Here is a 17,480-nt window from a genome sequence, read left to right on the forward strand (position 1 = left end):
AAGGTTTAAAGCATAATCTTTTGAGTGTAGGACAATTGGTAGATAAGGGATTTCAATTACAATTCAACGATGGAAAATGCAAAATCATTAACAGATCTGGCTTGGAGATTGCAACCGGTACACGGACAAAAGGTAATATATTTCATTTTAACTCTGATGAGAAGACATGTTTAATTACACAGATTGATGAGAGTTGGCTATGGCTTAAAAGGTTGTGTCATGTGAATTTTGATTGCATTGTGAAGATCAATTCAACTAAGGTTGTTAGAGATATACCTAAGATTATGAATCCCTATAATCCGGTATGTAAAGAATGTCAAATGGGTAAACAGGTCAGAACCTCTTTTAGCAGTATACAAGATAAATCAAATGATTTTTTTGATCTTATTCATACTAATTTGTGTGGTCCTACTAGAGTTAAAAGTTTTCATGGTGATAGATATTTTATGCTAAGCATTAATGATTATTTTAGAATGATGTGGGTTACTTTTTTGAGAGAAAAATCTAAAGCATTTGAAAAGTTTAAAATCTTTAAGGCTAAAGTGGAAACTGGGACAGGATTAAAGATTAATGTTTGAGATCAGATCATGGTGGAGAATTCACATCCCGTGAGTTTAATAGCTTTTGTGATAAGCATGGTATAAGAAGACAATTTTTTGCTCCTCGGACACCTCAACAAAATGGAGTTGTGGAAAGGAAGAATATAACTATCTTGGATGTTGCTAGAACAATGATGATGGAAGCTAATCTACCTCATATCTACTGGAGAGAAGCAGTGAGTACAACGGTTTATACATTCAACAGAGTACATATCAAAGGAGAAACCGGTAAGACACCTTATAAATTATGGTTTGGCAATACACATACAGTTAAGTATTTTAGAATTTTTGGTAGTAAATGTTATATCAGGAGAGATGATACTATTGGTAAATTTGATCCTAGATGTGATAAAGGCATATTTCTTGGTTATTCTAATGAAAGCAAAGCATATAGATGTTATAACAAGAGATTGCAGATAATTGTGGAGAGTGCTAATGTCAAAGTAGATGAGCTGAACAAAAGTCAAATCAGAGTTTATGAGAAGGAACCGGTAGTGCAAATGATTATATCTGAAGGTAGCACCTTTACTAGAACAGAGAGTTGAACCAGTTACTCTAGCAACATTAGAGAATTCTATTGTAACTAAAGAATAGGGAAGAGGAACAAAGAGTCAAAAGATCAAATCATTGGGGATAAGAGCAATGGAGTGATGACAAGAAGAAGAGTGGAAACTAATGAGGTATGTTTAATTTCACAAGTTGAACTGGTATTAGTAATTGAGGCATGTAAAGATGAATTTTGGTTGAAAGCTATGAAAGAAGAATTAGATCAGATTGAGAAAAATAAAACATGGACTTTGGTTTCCCGGCCTAAAAATAAAAATGTCATTGGAACTAAATGGATTTTTAGGAATAAGTTCAATGAGGATGGTAAAGTTATAAGGAACAAGGCTATATTGGTTTTTAAATTATATTCTCAAAAGGAAGGAATTGATTATGGAGAGACTTTTGCACCAGTAGCTAGGATTGAAGCTGTAAGATTATTTCTTGCCTATGCTTCTTATAAAAACTACAAGGTTTATCAGATGGATGTTAAATGTGCATTTTTAATGGGGATCTTGATGAGGATGTTTATATTGAGCAACCTGATGGTTTTTCACTATCAGATGATACTGATATGGTTTGTAGGTTAAGGAAAGCTTTATATGGATTGAAACAAGCACCTAGAGCTTGGTATGCAAGGTTGGATAAATATCTTTTGAAGCTTGGTTTTTCTAAAGGCAATGTTGATAGCAATTTATATTATAAAATAGTTGATGATGATATACTGATTGTTGAAGTATTTGTTGATGACATTATTTTTGGAGGTGTAGATAAATTATGCATAGATTTTTCTAAGAAAATGGAGAAAGAATTTGAGATGTCTATGATTGGTGAGATGGAATTTTTCTTAGGTTTGCAGATTCCTCAGACTAACAAAGGTATTTTTATCTATCAAACTAAATATTCTAAGGAATTGTTGAAGAAATTTGGTATCGAAGATTCTAAATCGGTAAGTACACCTATGGTTACAAGTGAAAAATTGACAAGAAGAGACAAATCTATGATTGGAGGTTTACTTTATTTGACTCGGACTAGGTGTGACATTATGAATGGTGTTTGTATTGTTTCAAGATTTCAAAGTGATCCTAGAGAAAATCATTAGATGGCAGTGAATAGGATTTTTAGATACTTGCAAGGTACATTAGAATATGGCTTATGGTACCCTAAGGATGATAACTTTAATTTATGTGCATAAACAAATGCTGACTGGGCTGAAGATGTTGATGACCGAAAAAGTACTTCCAGTGGAGCTTTCTTTCTTGGCAAGAAGTTGGTTTCATGGATCAGCAAGAAGTAGTCATGTACTTCTTTATCTTCTGTTGAAGCTGAGTATGTTGCTACTGCTACTAACTGTACACAATTTTTATGGATGAAGCAAATGTTGAAGGATATAAAGGTGGATTGTGATGCACCAGTAGTTATTCATTGTGATAACTCTTCTACTATTGATATATCAAAGAATCTGGTATTTCATTATAAGACAAAGCACATATCTATCAAGTATAACTTTTTGAAGGGAACGTGGAAGCAAATGAAGTTAGACTGGCTTATGTGAACACTAAAGAATAGATTGCAGATATTTTCACTAAACCTTTATCCAAGGAATCATTTTAGTACCTGAGAGACAGATTGGGGGTTTCTGCCCCTCTGATAGAAACTTGATTCATGCGGTTTGGCATCAATCTGGCATGCATTATCAGAGATACTATTCTTTCTGGCACTAATGTGGGATGCTACTGCTCAAGGGGAGTAGTCGGCTTTGAGATTCAAAGGCTTATGTTTTTGCTTTGATATTTCTATCAGATTTCTGGCATTGATGTCAAAGGGGGAGAGATAGTGATGTGAAAAAGATAAAGGAAGAAAATGATAAAAGTCAAAGAGGGAGAGATATTGATATTCAGAGCTATATGCAAGAGATTGTTAGTTGTCTTCCATAGGGGGAGACTTGTTTGGCATTTCTTGGTACTTAGATGTTTTTCACATCTAGTGTTGCCATCAATGCTAAAGGGGGAGATTGTTGGCCATCTGGTGGAATTGATTGTGTTGCATTGAGGTTTTGTCATTGATGTCAACACTAGTTGTTTGAATGATTTATCGGCACCCTTCTGGTTCCTGTAGGTTGACTGGTTTCTGGTTAACTATGATTCGGTAGGCTCCGGTATAATCTGGTGATGGAATTGGCTTGTTCATGATACTCATACTCTTATTTGATTAGTTGGTTTTGGTCTAGTGTTTGGATGCTATCCTTCTTTCTTAGAAGATTGGTTTCTCGTTCCGGTGAGGGTTTCACCGACAGAGCTTTTGGTGATCCTTCAGGAAATGCATAAGTGGTGTTGGTGTAGCTTCTGATGGTGTTTTAGGATGTTGTTGTTGATCATGTTCGAGACTTGGCGTTTGGAGATCATTGTTGAAGCGTTTGGACCTAAACTTGGTATTGGTTGATCTAGGTTATGGACCGGCTTTAATGTAACGTGTGGATAGGACCTATTGTTGTATTTATGGGATGTCTTATGTGTTGATATTACTTAAGGCTGACATGGTTTGTAATTATATAATTAGTTTATTGTCTGGTGGCCGACCTGATTGTTTATGGTTGAGGGTTTGTACAAATAGATGTAAGATCTCATTGTAGATTATCATGGTTAATGTAAGAGGTCATGGTCAAGGAATGTAATGTGCGAATAATATAATATCATTCAGGCAGAGGAGTTGGTCGATCATTGGAGATCGAATTGGGTTTGTGTAAGAGGATTTAGTCCTCCAGTATTGAGCTTAACCAGAACTATACTCAGACATAGGAGATGCTATCGTCCAACACTTCTCCGGATCGTTGTCTAGATTTATATGTAGTTAGTGAGGCTCCTTTTGTGATGAGCACTGTGCTCTAGTTTGTTGGCCTTCCTGTAAGTGTAGGCCCCTTCATTGTAATTCACATACTTACTGCAGAAGTATTATCTAACTGTGGGTAGGCTTCCCACCATGGTTTTTCCCTTTACCGGGTGTTCTACATACAAATCTTGGTGTTGTGTGAATGGCTTTTATTTTGTGATTATTGTTTATGCTTAATTGGATTAACTGTTATTTCGGTATTATTGTTTTGGGTTCTGGTATTAAATTTTAAATTGTTGATTGCTTTCGGTAATCTGTGACAACTAATTCTCCCCCCCCCCCTCTCATTTGTCTTCCAGTTATCTAAATTGTCTAAAATAAGCCAGAGAACTTATCTTAAAGATCACCTATCTCTAGTGGTACAAACCTGTAATGAGAGCACTAGAGCCTATGGTGACATGGTGCCTATAGTAAGATGAGGAAGATCAAATCTCAACTAAATTTCTTCTTAAGAAAATATGTCTCAATTTTTTGTGACCTAAATATAGAAAACATGATCTTAACCATCCTAAATCATAAGACAAAATCATTTTTCATTCTTCCAAATGGAACCTATGTGATAAACTTTTCATAAAATTACATTACATCATTTCAAATTAAATCCATGAGATTAGCCTCTCATAAATTTACATTCCATTATTTCAAATAGAATCCATGAGAAAAAAAACCATACACCATATCCTTTCAAATAGCACCCTATTCTTCAAAGTATAATTATAACACAAAATAAGTCATTCACAAATGTAAACAATTATGATATAATAGCTATCACACCAACATAAATCAAACATGATACAGAAGATGTGACATCAAGTTGAATCAACTACACACAAAAGATGACACATGCCCATATAAATCAAGCCTAACACAAAGATGTCAAAAATCAAGCTAATTTAGATTCCATGAACATAAATGTCCAAGGAAATTATTATATATTTATAAAAATTTCATAAAATAGCCCTACCTCAATCTTATAGAAAATCGAGAACAAAATGCAAAATCAAAAGAATCTAGTAGAATAAAAAATCTTTCAATTCATCCACAAAAGCACTTTCAAATTCTTCAACTTCAAACCTATTTTATTTCATTCTCTCCATTGCCTAATATAAAATTGATCATTAAAAGAAGAATAAGAATAAACCTAATCTTTTTCTTTTCAAATAAATTTCTTTTTCCTTTTTCAAATTTAAAAAGTAGAATAGAATATCCTAATTAAAAAAAAAATTAAAGATTTTTTTTTAATGCACATTCATTTTCTAAATTAATAATATTAAAATATTTTATTTTGAACGCTTTATCATAAAAGAATTTTTTTTAACTAATATTAATAAATCATATTTTCTAATTCATCAATAAAATTTAAAAAAATATAACGTACATAATTAAAATTTCCTTTTTTCAAAAGAAATTAACGATCAGAATAAATAAAAATATAATATAATACATTACATCAATTATTTATTTATTTTTAAATTATTCTCATAATAATTAATTATTCTTTTTCACACACTTGGATTATTTCAAGATATTTCAAAGCCAGGACCAAGTTCTTCTTCCTTCGTGCCTATTCCTATTATACATTTAATCTTTCAACACATACCTAAATAGCATTATTAAAAAAATATAATCATATATTCACTTTCAATCAATTAACCATGGTAATATAATCTCTCATTTTATAAAAATATGACAAGATGACACTCTATACCTAATATAAGTCAATAAAGAACTTCCAATCACAAAGGGATGGGGAATGAAACATATTATATTTTGTGGTTAGTATGTCCTCTTCTAACTATCCATTTCAATTTTCAATAAGGCATGTTATTCTTCATATTTTTTGTGTAACTCTTGGTTTTTTTATATGAAAGAATTCAAACTTTAGTTTAAAGAAGGAACACGAACAACGTGAACTGAATAGTGAAACCCTACCTTTCCTCTGTAACCTACACCTCCCCACTGCTCTCTCTGGTGTGGCAGTCTCTATTGCGCTAGAGTCAACATCGCACATAGGTTTGCCCAATGTTGGAGCCCCACTCGGTGTTGAAAATACAGTCCAAAAGAATGAAGAAAAAGGCGAGAGAGCATGTTGTTTCAAAACCAGACAAAATGAAGAAGGACAAACATATGGGTCTCATGGTTGACAATATGGTGAATGATACGACGATTTTCCCCCAACCCACTAGCATGCCCTTTGTGAATCCAACTCAGCCCTAGGCAAATACAATAAATGATGAATGTATCCCCCACCACTACCAAAGCTCTGAGAAACCAAAAACATCCTCTGAAGGTATGATAACCTCCTTCCAGTTACCTGATGACATTATTGAAGTAATTTCATATTGTAGAGCAAAAAAAAATTATTTTCTTCCTTAAAGGCATTCCAGCTGAAAAAGATTTTTTTAAATGGATTCATAATAACTTGGATGTCAAGGGCTAGATTGTAGAATCTCTAAGGGGCTTTGGAAAGGGATATGTGTCATGCACCTTTGTGGACCCTGACCATGCATGTATTGTCCTACAATATGGATCTTGGATTATTTGTGATCAAACATGTTATGTTCAAGCTTGGGATATTGATTTTCATCTCGAAGGTATCACCAAATCAAAATATCCTATGTGGATAGATTTCCCCTTCCTCAACCTTGCTTTTCACCCCTTCTTGAAAGACATGGTATCACAGTTGGGTAAAGTGCTTTGATCCAAAAATCATTCTGATAAATGGGCCAGCCTGCACACACACCCCAAAGTTTGTGTTGAAATGGACTTGACCCAACCTCTTACAGACTCTATTAAATTGGTTGGACTTGACTTTAAATTTGATCGGTGACTCACCTACCTTAACAAGCCCAATGTGTGTTTCTACTATCGTAGAGATGGACATCTCATTTGTTCTTGTCTCTTCTGTAAACCCTGTACTTCTCAATCTCCTCCTTCTAACTCCCCCACTATCAATTCTACTCCATCTGACTCACATAATAATGTTGTCATTCCCAAATCCCCTGTCCCTGATAACATCCCATCCTCTTCCAATTTGTCCCTTCCTCCCAACAATCCTTCATCCCCTAAGGATCCACCCTCACCCCTAGGTTCCAAATATTACAAAGAACTTGTGGTTGATTCTGCTTCTAGAGCATCTAAGAGAAAGAAAGAGTCTCCTATCCTTGGTAAAAATCCTCCCCAATTTCTGTCACCTCCTTCACATCTTGGTAGCCCTTCTCGCTACCCGACTCAACCTACTTCTTGTGATTGACTTGATCAAGATCCTTCTATGGTCATAGAAATTCGCCCTAAAAAATAGTTTAATGCATTGCTTTGGGATGAGGAAACCCTTCCTGATTCCTCCCAATGAGGTGCCATGTTCAATCTTGGAACATGCGGGGTTTGACGATCCCCGCTGGTAAATATCAAGTCAAATAGTCCATTCAGCAAAATCAAACTAATGTTCTCATGCTTCAAGATGTGAAAACTAGTGGTGTTCGTCTGGATGCTACTGTTGGCATAAGACACTATTCTAGTGATGCTCCTATGAATATTGATGATGTCTGGTGCATGAGATTTCTTAGGAGCTATCATTGATGGAAACTCAACCTATTGATCTTATCTGGTATGGAGTTTGGGATATCCAGATGTCTTGAGTAAGTTTTGGTATAAGACTGTCGATGATATTCAATGTACAGTTTTGGTGAACATTTCTTATTTTTGGTGATGTGTTTTTGGTTCCCATGATCAGATTTAAGTTGATTAAGTATGAGAAGGATATCATCATGCAATTCTATCCTCCAATTTTGTTACTTAAGCATGTTAGAAGGTTTGGTATCCAGTAAAGCAGTAAAATAGGGTTATCTTCATTGTTGGTGGTGTAACATGTGGACCGAATCCCTTGAGGTGATTCTAATGGTTGTTGGTAAGTTCAAGGTAATTGGACCAACTTATTGGAAGCATGTGATCATATGTTTTGGATCCAGAATATGGTTGTGAGAAGATTTCAGCCAACTTGAAGCTACATGTTTCATATTTTGATATTTTGTGAAGTCGACTACTTGGAGATTTATTTTGGTGGTGCAAATATATAAGATTGTGTTGGGTGATCTTTTTGGGTGTATGTATGTGTGCGAAGTTGTTCTTGGGAGTGATTGAGCGCAATTTCATGTGTGTATCTTGAATGTTTATGATACGATAATTGGTAGCAGAGTAGAACAGAGAAGTTTATCAGAACAGCAGCAATGGATCATTCTTGAGCCTAACCGGAACTGATTTTTGGCATTTATAGATTCTATACTCTAGTTCACACATTTTATAAACTTATATATCACATTTGTAGGACAATGAGTCCTTCGGTGAAGCAACCATGTTTTGTAATTGAGCACTGAGCTCTAGGCAGTGTGCCTAAATGCATGTGTATTACTCCTATGTAATATTAATCTACTGCTGGCCATAGCATATTAATATTGTGGGTTCCAATCCCACCATGGTTTTTCCCTTTTTGGGTTTCCACGTAAAACTCTTGGTGTTATGGTTGTATGCTTATTTGGGTTTTGTTTCTGCACTTTGCTTTCAATTAATAAATTTGTGAACTACAAAAGACTGATTCACCCCCCGTCTCAGTGTTCATTAATTCCAACATCCCCAGTCTATGAGCAATCTTGCATCAACCAAAAATATTTCCTTTCAGTTTAGTTCTTATTTAGTTCATTGTGCAGTTTTTGGTGTTCTTATCGGTTGGTACTGGTAGTTGCTTTCTTTTCGTTGCAAATCCTATTTTTGGTTTCCAGGCTGGTTCGTGTGCTTAATTCCATATTTTCAATCCATTTGGGTTCTTTTATGGTCAATTATCGCTTATGGTTGGCTGCTTCTAGGTTTCGGGATAGTTCTTGTGCTTACCGGTTAACTTTCCTTCTTTACCGGAGCAATTCTTGGCATGTGGATCTATTTTGGGTCTTGTCTGATGTTCCTTGGTGTGTGGCCGACCTTCCTGCTAAACCGTTCCTCTTGGTTGTTATTTTACGGAAGGATTTCTTTAATTCTTGGGGTCGACCTAGTTACACATTTCATTTTCTTGCATTGGTAAATGTAATCTTATGAGGTCGGCTCGAATATGTTCCAGTGGGTATAAATATGTTATTATGTAAACATTTGTAGAGGCAGAGGAAGTAGAATTGAGAACAAGGATTTAGATTTGCCTTTAGTGATCCAGTTGATTCTCAAAGTCCCAGTTGGATTGTATCTAGCTTGAGGCTTGTATGTAACCGGTTAACTACTGGATGTTCTATGATGATAACCAGATGGTTGCCTAAAGTTCTAAGGCATTAATATGATCTGTTTGTGTAATCTTGCTATGTTTTCTTGTTAATTTCATTGTGTTACTCTTGCTGCATAAGTTGATCAACTCTCTTTTGAGGGTTTCACCGGTTATGGTTGCATCAAATAGTATAAGAGCCGGTTTGTGAACCTGTTGTTGGAGGAAGACCTGGTCATGCACCGGTTGGTTGCAAAGGAAATTGAGGTAGCTTGTGAACTTGTTTAGATCAGTGAATGTGAGGCAGTGCAAGTTTTGCAAGTAGACCTATGATCCTAGAGCTTGAGCTTGAGGCAGTTAGTGGGTGGAGACTTGAACAAATCGTCGACTAAGGCAGGCTATAGGTTGGACCGTTAGATCATCGAGGAGAGGCAACCAAAACCTGAAGTCAGACCATCAAACCCTTGAGGAAGTTGCAAGTACCTACTGACAGATTGTCAAACCAGATCAAGTGATGGGACTCACTTTTCAATTAACCCTGAGAGTCTGATGCAAGAGCACTAGGGAAGTTCAACCAATTGAAGCAATTAACTATGAAATTGCTTGGAGATCGTGGCATTTCTTCATGTTTGAGAGTTTAGCGTTGTGGATTTGGATTTAACACCTTGAGTTCACAGTATTTATCATATCCAAGATTCATGGCATTTGGATTTAATTTCGGTAAAATATCAATTCTGGTATTGGCCCGGTGTTGATGTGTTCTTACCAGGTTAGTCTTGCAGTGTGTTGAGTGAAGTTGAATCAGGTTGTAGTTGGTTTCTATGACTTGTGGATTGTTGAGTAACGTTGCTTGAGCCTTTTTTGATGTTCCTGGAGGACAGCATGAATTTTTATGCTTTTTTGTGATGTTCTTAGTGATTTGAGGCGACATGATATTGTTTACATGTTTCATTGTGAACCGGTTGGTCTCAGGCCGACTTGAACAATTCGTTATTATTGCGGACGGTATAAAGGGAAAGTTTAGTTATTTTTTAGACAGAAGATAGAAGATAGAGACAAAAGACAGAAGTTAGAGAAAGAAGAGATCAAGCGAAGATGTAGATATTGACGAGATTCTAGTCCAGTAGGACTAAAGTCGAAAGGGTTGAGGTCTGGATCAAGGTTGAATCGACAGACTGTTACCGAAGGCTGAATTGATGTGTAGATTATCTGTGGATCTTACATTGGTGTTGTAAGCATTGTTCATAATCCTAAGTTGTGATCCAACATGTGGCATATGTAATTCATTAAACTGTTATAAGAATTGCTTATACTATTTATCAGTTATGTATTTTGTGTTGTTATCAGTTGCTCTTTCTGCTTTATCTGGTGTTGTGTTACCGGTTACCGGTATATCTTGCATGGTGTTTATGTTTAGGATGCAAGGATGGGATGTCCTTCATTGGATCTCCCTACCTTGACTGCATCAAAAATGGTAGTCAAATTGCCGACTTGAGGCAATTCACCAGAGCGAAAGAGGAGATGTTGCCGAGAAGGACAAACCCTCGGAGGGTAGAGGAGATGATGGAGGACTTCAAGAATGAAGTGACAAATGAAATCTGGAACACATTGGCTGGTTTGCGGAGGAACTTAGAATCTGAGGATGAGTATGAGGAAGCTAGTGAAGAGATTGAAGCAGAAGAGGTCGAAGGACTGAAAGATGAAAGAAATGAAAGATTCCTGAGAGCAGTGGCAAAGGCGAGTAAAGTTCATAAAGATGAAGTTTCAAATTTTTTCAAAACACTAAACCCGAAAGATCTGATTGATTGGATCAAAGAGTTGGAGGATTACTTTGAGTTTGAGGATTTCAAGGACTCGCAAAGATTCTGGTTGGCACAAACTAAGTCGAAAGAGAATGTTGCCTTATGGTGGAAATAATTACAAAAAGACGGAGTGGAGAATGGTGAAATCAAGATCACCCAGTGGAGACAGATGGTTGCAAGATTGAAGCCCAAGTTCATACTAAGATACTATGAGTTGGAATTGTTTAAGAAGTTGTAGAACCTAAAACAGAGAAACATGACTGTGAAAGAGTATACTGAGGAATTCTACAAGGTAATGATTAGATCTGGACATAGAGAGATTGATAGAGAAAAGGTGGCGAGATACATAAATGGACTTGCATTCAACATTCAGGATTAGATGAGTATGTTGAGGATTTCCACAGTTGAAGAAGCTTACCAATGTTCTTTGAAGGCTAAGAAGAAGGTGAGAAGAAGATAACCAAATAACCCTAGAGGGGAGGAGAGATACAAGGGGCATATGAGTATAGAGAAGCATAATGTTGAAGAAGAATCAAAACCTAAGTGGAGTAAAGAACTGAAATAGAAAATATAGAGGAAAGGCAGTGGTAGTACTAGTAGAGAGTTACCCGACAAATGTTTCAAATGTGGGGAAACCGGACATAGATTTTATGAATGTAAGAAGGGAATGGCAAGAAGTTGTGAGGCAAATGAGGAACCAGAAGGTGAAGTTACCGGAGTTGACTATGCACTGGAGCAAGGAGAATCCCTTATGTTCAGAAGAATCATGAAGGAGCAAAGCAGTGAAGATACCTGACCTACTCAGAGAAGGAGTCTTTTTTGGACCATGTTTAAATCAGGTGGTAAGTGTTGCAAAGTTATTGTGGATAGTGGATGTATTGACAATTTGGTATCTGAGGAGATGGTTGTAAAACTTGGATTAAAGAAGCTTGATCATCCTTGTCCTTATGAGGTAAGTTGGTTACAAGATGATCAAAAGATAGAAGTAAAGGAGAAGTGTTTGGTAAATTTTAATATTGGGCCTTTTAGGGATGAGGTCTTGTGTGATGTTGCATCTATGAGTGCTTGTATTGTCTTGTTGGGGAAACCTTGGTAGTTTGATAGAGGAGTTATCTATAACTGTAGAAGAAACTTAATCACTACTGAAAAAGATGGGCAAAAGTTCGCATTGACTTCTTTGTAGGAGAAAGAGAAGGAGGTGAAGAATCTAAACCTTTAGAAAAGTTGTAGTACTAAGAAATTGGTTGCAGAGGTTATACCAGAAGGTGACTTGAGTTTGCAGAAATATCTGATAGAACCAGTTGCAGAGGTTAAAATAGAAGGTGACTTGAGTTTGTAGAAGGATCTGATAGATGAGCCTGATGGACAGATGAAACTGGATGACAAAAACTTTATGGTGACAAACTGGATAAAGTCTTGTGGAAGAAGCAAATCAGAGTTGCAGAAGAAAGAGACTAGTTACAGAGACAATGTGCAGATTTGAAGCAAAGGAAGAGAAACAAAGAGAGATAGGAGTTAGATAAACTTGCTAAGATCCCAGAAGAGCTAAAGAAGAGGTTAGCAGATAAGGAAGATGTTTGGATCATATATGAGCATTGGGTCTTTATCCTGAATCCTTTTAGATGTTCATGAGTTTCCTCTCATGGAACATCTTCTTTCTACCTGGGGTGTCTGATGCAGGAGAATCCACGGTCTATGAGCAATCTTGCATCAACCAAAAACATTTCCTTTTAGTTTAGTTCATTGTGCAATTTTTTATGTTCTTACCGGTTAGTACCGGTAGTTGCTTGTTTTTTGTTGCAAATCCTATTTTCAGTTTCTAGGCTGTTAGGGCTTCAAATTTCCAAATAATTTCAAGTACCCTATTATTAAAAATGGTGTTCACTTCATAGAAATGACACATAATGGATGATTAATGATTTGAACAACTAGAGTAAAGGAGGATATGAATAAATTAATTCCAATGGACCCCATGAAAGACTATTTTTTTTTATCTGTAGAAAAGATGATATGAACAGAGAATTAACATGAATGAAACATGAAAATATAAGAAATACTCATTTCATAAAATCAAACTTCCAAGCTCTAGTAAAAATATTAGATCTATACAATTTGTTTTTGGCTGTAGACCATACAAAACACCATAAGAAGGCTGAAAAGCCTGTTATTTCAACCTGTATGAAAGAAGATGTCGACTTGGAATGAAAATGTATGCAAATATCAAATATGATGAAGACCCATTTTAGAAGTGGATGTTTCCTACCACCACAAATAAATTCAGATTCGTATCTAAAGTTTAAGGTAGCTGACCAAACAAAAACCCAAAAGATAGCTTAAAGCAAGGTTATTGATTAACTAGTTTGCATATTAATTTCAAAGGGTTTTATTAATTTTAATGTAAAATGGTGACTTTTCACCCCAAAAGGGGTATGGTGCCCATTCAACCACATATATAAGTGGTTAAAAAATGTAGATATGATGAGGGGAGTCATAAGAACAACATAATGTTGTAAGGATTGAATATCATTTTGTATTAGAGAAGTCTATAGGAAGAAGAAGTATCATTTTGTGCAAGCAATTATAATGAAGTATTTAAAAGTGTAGCTTATGTATGCAATTATTTCCTGAAGATTAATATACAACTTTCACTGTCTCTTTTTCCAAATATTGTGTGCACTTTTGTGTTGATGAGTTTTCTTTGTCCTCTTGATAAATCTGTTTATAGATTTTCTATGATGTGAATCACATGTTGCATTAGGTGAAATATTGAGTTCTTATTGTTTTTGTAACACATATTGAAGCTTCACAGTTGATGAGAAATTGTCTCTTGAGTTGATAAGATATTCTGTCTACAAAGTGTCATATATATCCCTGGATAGAGGCAATGGTCTGTTATTGATTTTTCAAGGTTTTGATCTATATGCATTCAAGGTCCTTGATAGAAAAACATTCTTCCCAAATCCTATATGAAGTGATCTATGCAGATGTCTTATAGGCCCAGAAAGCAATCTCATTTTCAATATACATTCACAATCATTTCTTTTCAAAGCATTCAGTTAAAGTGCATAAAGAATAATTGCAAACAACAATTTGCTAGTTTGTAATTTGCTAAATGGCTTAAATCCACTTTAAATAATCTCTTTTGTGCTTGAGAGTGTGAGGTACACCCACCTAGGTTTAGTGGAGCCTAAAGTGCAGAGGGATTTAGTCTTTAACTATCCCTATTCATTGGCCAAGGCTGATTGGACTGCTTGAGGATTTGGCATGTCTTTGGGTTTTCCAATCTGTGGTTTTGGGAACCAACAGGCTGGTATGTGTGCTTAATTCCACATTTTTAGTCCATTTGGGTTCTTTTCCGGTCAGTTATTGCTTTTGGTTGGCTGCTTCTAGGTTTCGAGACAGTTCTTGTGCTTACCAGTTAACTTTCCTTCTTTACCAGAGCGATTCTTGGTGTGTGGATCTATTTTGGGTCTTGTCTGATGTACTTTGGCATGTGGCCGACCTTCTTGTTGAGCCACACTTCTTGGTTGTTATTTTTCGAAAGGATTTCTTTAATTCTTGGGGTCGACCTAGTTACAAGTTTCATTTTCCTGCATTGGTAATTGTAATCTTTTGAGGTCGGCCCATATATGTTCCGATGGGTATAAATATGTTATTATGTAATCATTTGTAGGGGAAGAGGAAGTAGAACTGAGAACAAGGATTTAGATTTGCATTTAGTGATCCAGTTGACTTTTAGAGTCTCGGTTGGATTGTATATGGCTTGAGGCCTGCATGTAACCGGTTAACTATCGGATGTTCTATGATGATTATATGATGATAACCGGATGGTTGTCGGAAGTTCTAAAGCAATAATATGATCTATTTGTGTAATCTTGTTATATTTTCTTGTTTCCTTTTTTGTGTTACTCTTGCTACATAAGTCGGTCAACTCTCTTTTGAGGATTTCATCGGTTATGGATGTATCACTACCCTTGCTACTATCTGGCAAGGAGTTTGTTTTATGCACACTAATCATGATGAGGGTGGGGGAGGTTCCATTTTGGGTCTTGCTCCCTAGATAGCGAAAAAAATTGTGGCATCTAGTTCTGATCCCAACAATCGTTGTGTCTGGACCATTGTGCTTATCAATGACGTCCTTGTTGGATTTTGTTCTATTTATGCTCCCAACTCCCCTATTGATAAAATTGTGTTCTAGGATTGGCTTAGAGTTCACCTCCCTAATTCACAATGGGTTCTTGGAGGCGACTTTAACATGGTTGAGCACCCATTAGATCATAGTTGGAATAGTTGTTCCTGCTTATCCCAATTTTAATTTGAATTGTGGACCTTAGCTTGCAACTCCCTTTGAGTGCACGATCCTCTATTGGGTAAATCCAACTCCCATATGCCTCCATGGTACACATGGAACTATTGGTAGTGGGCCAGCGTCCCTTGTGGGGATTCCCAACATGGTTTAACAGCCTCCTGTGGATTCTATAAGTCTAGTGGTTATATCGGGCATTGACAGGTCGATATTTTGGTGCAATGACAACCCTAGCTTGTAACAGGAACAACTGTCATGAAGTCTTATTAAGAAAAATGAGTCCACTAGACCATTTTTACATCTCTCCCAATGTCTCAATTTGACCCCATGATGGTCGCCTTGTGAGTCTAGACCTTGCAGCCACACTTTATGATCACTTCTTCATTTTTATCACTCTTGATCTTTCCAACCACACTACCCTCCCAAATGATCTACCCTTTAAACTCAATATGTCACATCTTAAAACCTAGGATTGTATTGATGGTTTACTTGCTACTTGGAACACTGAGCCTAAACCTCAACAAGATAGGTGGATCAGCTGGTGGGAAAGAACCATTGCTAGATGCACTTCTTTTCTCTATAACTATGGTAGAAGAGTTGATGCGAGAAGATGATGACTTGAAAAATCCCTCAAAGGCTAGCTTGAACACGATCGTTCTCTCCTTGCTTTACATCCAGAAAACATTATTGTTCAACAATCAAATGTGATGGACTTGTAAAGCACTGAGAGGGGGGGTGAATCAGTGACACCAAAAACAAAACTACTTTAAACACTGACTAGTAGAAATACTTAATAAGTTTGTTAAACAATATGCATGCAATCTAAAATAAGATAACAACATTCACAATAAGTATAACATTCACCATAACACAAGCGTTTATACGTGGAAAACCCAAATAGGTAAAAACCACGATGAGATGGGACTCACAAGTTAACTATTTGCAGTAATAGATAGTTGACCTGTTAAGGTCTACAAAGTGCTTTGCTGGGAGCGAATCCTGTTAAAGATCCCAAAGCTTAGTTAAAAGCTATACCCTGTAAAAGGTAGTACCGTGTAAGGAGTAACCTTGGTGGAGGATTTTTTAATCCAAACTAATGGATCACTTGGTTAGAGGATGTGTACAATGAAGCTTGTTAGAGCTTACCCGATTAGGGGATTTGATTGTTGCAATGATTAGAAAACAACAGGTAGTGTGATCTAGTAATAGCACAACTTGCTTGGATAGATCCTCTTCCGTGCCCTCAACACTTCTTTACCATCATACTCTGCAACTTAATACTTTTTCCTTTACACATAACATATCTCCTTTGCTCATACAAAATAATTCATTGTGATGTCAATATATAGACATTTAGAATTCATGTCGGCCTCTAGAAATCATATCACAATTACCTAGGTGCAGTGTATCTGGTCAAACAATCATAACGCATCACAAAAATACTGCCAAAACTTGTCGGTAAGGATAACTCATCACAACTAGTGATAACTCATCCCATAATCAATGAATATCGGTTGGAACAATCAATACCGGTTGGAGTTAAACATATAAATCATTCATCCTTTGATGCTCCTTTGATAATCTTCATTGGATCTTCATGTTGATGTCATGATAAGTATAATCAATGGTTGTCTCCATGCATATACCAGTTGTCACCATGTACCAGTTAGATATAAACCTCTAGAGTACCGATTGTAGAATAAACAACTTTGAAGTCATACCGGTAGACAATATGGACATATGTGTGTGTATGTGTTTCATCAATGACAACATATGATGAAGTTAATCATTACAATCATCATCAAGCCAACAAGATGTCAATACAGAGAATGCTCTTTGAAAATTGGTTGCTTACAAAGGTAAAGGAGCTCAAGTGTGTGTCTGTCTTTAGTGGATAAAAGAAGGGGATCGTGGGTCCAAGTTTTTCTTTCAATATCTGCAACATAAGCACAAAATAGAGTATATTTCTACTTTTAAAGCTACTAATGGTTCCATTCCGAATAGCAATGATGTCATTTTGAATACATTCTATGAACCTTTCAAAAACCTTTTTAGAGATGATTATGTTGGTGATTATCTTCTTCCTATCCTTGAGGAGAGTG

The sequence above is a fragment of the Cryptomeria japonica genome, chromosome 2 (genome assembly GCF_030272615.1).
Source record: "Cryptomeria japonica chromosome 2, Sugi_1.0, whole genome shotgun sequence".
NCBI lineage: Eukaryota > Viridiplantae > Streptophyta > Pinopsida > Cupressales > Cupressaceae > Cryptomeria > Cryptomeria japonica.